The sequence below is a fragment of the Mandrillus leucophaeus genome, unplaced genomic scaffold (genome assembly GCF_000951045.1).
Source record: "Mandrillus leucophaeus isolate KB7577 unplaced genomic scaffold, Mleu.le_1.0 Scaffold1049, whole genome shotgun sequence".
NCBI lineage: Eukaryota > Metazoa > Chordata > Mammalia > Primates > Cercopithecidae > Mandrillus > Mandrillus leucophaeus.
Genome location: NW_012098643.1, coordinates 114,387 through 117,822, shown reverse-complemented (window position 1 = coordinate 117,822; position 3,436 = coordinate 114,387).

Sequence of the window (3,436 nt, the reverse complement as noted above, 5' to 3'; positions counted from 1 at the left end):
GCTTATATAACCAAGATTTTCAGTTACATCCAGTTACAAGAAGGACAAGTTCCTATTGGACATATGCAAATAATTATGTTGTCATGAAAATAAGAATCCTCAATGAGTGCCAAATTCTAGAGGGATTAGGCAAGGAGAAAATGACACATGCTCTATTTTTGTTTATAAAAGTAGAATCTAATTATTGTTGCAAGTTATGGATACTATAAAAGAGAAAGAAGTGTCTTAAAATCCATTCAGAAAATAGAACACAAAAGAATCAACAATGTTTCAAGTAATAATCCATATATAGTATAATTGTGCTTCATCAATTCATCTGGTACCTGAAACTAATTTTTGTTCTGCCTGATCTTGGGTTAGCAGTTTTATCAACCCATCAGCTTCTCCAATAGAGTTCTGGAAATCCTTACTCAGTCTAGTGGGATGGTCTTAAAGTCATTTAAGCAACGCCATCAGAAGCCTGTGCCCTAGCGTATCTGTTATAGTTTTTTTTCCATGTGTCTCTGAGACTTTTCCTTTTTATTTAAGATTAAGTACTTTGGCTTGTAGCTTATTAAAAACGTTTTCATACAGGAACCAGAGTAAAACAAAAACTATCTGTGTATGACAAGACTTAAAATGGCTATGGTTAAAGATATGATCATGTGTTTGTAATTTATTCCTTCCAGTGGGTTCTTGGTCTCACTGACTTCAAGAATGAAGCCACGGATGCTTCCGGTGAGTGTTACAGCTCTTAAAGATGGTGTGTCCAGAATTTGTTCCTTCAGATGTTCAGATGTGTCCAGAGTTTCTTACTTCCAGTGGGTTCGTGGTCTCACTGACTTCAGGAGTGAAGCTGCAGGCCTTCGCAGTGAGTGTTATAGCTCTTAAAGGTGGTGTGTTCAGAGCCGTTTGTTCCTCCCGGTGGGTTCATGGTCTCCCTGACTTCAGGAAGGAAGCTGCAGACCCTCACAGTGAGTGTTACAGCTCATAGAGGTAATGCAGACCCAAAGAGTGAGCAGCAGCAAGATTTATTGTGAAGAGTGAAAAAACAAAGCTTCCACAGCATGGAAGCACACCCAATCTGGTTGCCACTGCTGGCTCCAGTGGCCAGCTTTTACTCCCTTATTTTTCCTTGCCCATGTCCTGCTTATGGGTCCATTTTATAGAGCGTGGATTGGTCCATTTTACAGAGTGCTGATTGGTCCATCTTTACAGAGTACTGATTGGTGCGTTTACAAACCTTTAGCTAGACACAGGGTACTGACTGGTGTGTTTTTACAGAGTGCTGATTGGTGCATTTACAAACCTTTAGCTAGACACAGAGTGCTGATTGGTCCGTTTTTACAGAGTGCTGATTGGTGCATTTACAAACCTTTAGCTAGACACAGAGGGTTGATTGGTGCGTTTTTGCAGAGTGCTGATTGGTGCATTTACAATCCTCTAGCTAGACAGAAAGGTTCTCCAAGTCTCCACTCCATCCAGGAAGTCCAGCTGGCTTCACTTGTCAATAGGAGTTTATTATTAAGTAATTGACAAGGAAATTTGGTTGTCTCTGTAATAGATATTTAAAACAACAACCAGATTTGTAACTAAAATTATCCCAACACATACCCTGAGCAGTGGAGATATCGACAAATTCCTATGAATGTCATACAATTTCTGAAATAGTCATATTAAAAATATTTACCCATGCAAATATCATATAGAGAAAGTTAAGCATCTCTTCTCATTTGACAACACATTTAATGCAATTGAACTATGAAAAACCATTATTTTGTTTAAAATGTCTCTTTTTACAAAGTGAAAGAAAAAAATCTTTCACGATTTTCCAGGGGCCCTCTGGGAACTATCAAGGTCAATTTGAGATCAAGATTTCATTTCACATTTTATTTTGGGAAGGCAAAACTGCCAAAAATGTTAAAAGGGTTGAACACTTAACTAAATAAGATTACTGATCACTATGAGACCATACTTGCCTACCTAGTTAACCAAAGTGACTATAAAAAACTGCAAAAGTAACTATAGGAAGGAATCTTATTGTAAAATACCTTAGTTTTTTTTTTCAAAGAGAGAAGACTTGGTTGTTTAAAATAGTCAGCACACGACAAAGGTCAACATAAAGCATAGCACGTCATTCTGATAAGGCACAGAACTTTTGTTTCCCAGGCAGTTACATACAAGGTAAATTACACAAACCATTTTATAATCTCTCATTTTATTCTTTTTTCCCTCTGCATTCCTCTAGTCAATCTTGGCTGCCACAATCACAGACAAAAAGCATAAGGACCTTTTTTTTTCTTACATCTGTGGTGGGAACTTTAGCAGTAGACAGTACCTGCTACAGGCATGTCAGATAGATGCATTTCAATCTCATAAGGAGCAGGACATCCAACCGCGTGGTTACAACTCCTGGCTGACTGACCACTGTGCAACTATAAACCTTGATGATCAGATGCAGGAAGGTCCTTGGTTATAATAGACACAATATGGCAGTAGGATGCCCAACATGCTACCGTGCGCTGTGAACAAATGTATATTACCCTTTTTGTTGTAGATGGAAAGTTATTAAACAGAGTCTAAAATTACAACCAGTTTCTGTTGGGGTTAAAGAAGTAGGCATTCTATGGTAGATCCAAATTATCCTGGAGAATGCCCCACCCAAAAACAAGGGAGACACTGAGGGGACTTATGAAATACTCAGACTAAACCACATCTGGATGTGATCACCACTCCTTTAACCCCAATGTAGGTGTCCAACATTTTGCGTACAAAACATGGCTAACTGTGCTCTCAGGCCATTAGTACACAATAGCAACAGTAAGCATGGTGGATTAAACAGTATTGGTGTACCTGACAAAAAAGGGCTTTAGGGAACATAGGTGCTAATATAAACATTGTGGGACAATCTAAATTTCCCACCCTTTCTTAAACAGCTTTATGAAGCTATAATTGACATACTATACAATTCACCAATTTGAAGTATACAATTAAATTAATATATTCACAGATATGTGTAACCATCACAACAGTGAATTTTAGGACAATTTCATCACTGAAAAAAGAAAAATGCCACCTTCAGCTATTGTCTTCCTATTTTTTTACCCTCTCCCCCAACCCTAAGGAGCCACTAATCTACTTTCTGTCTCTGCAGATTTTCCTATCCTGGACATTTTAAATGAATGACATCATCTAATACATGGTCTTTTGTGACTGCTTTCTTTCACTTAGAATAAAGTTTTCAAGGCTCATTTATGTTTTGGTATTAATCAGTTCTTCATGTCTTTTTAAAAAATTTTTGTTGTAATTAAAAATATATAACATCATTTTAAGCATTTTAAATATATAGTTCAGTGGTATTAATTACACTCGTTTTGCTAAGTAATCATCACCACCACCCATCTCCATAACTCTTTTCATCTTGTAAAACTGAAATGCTATACCTATTAAAAAAAAA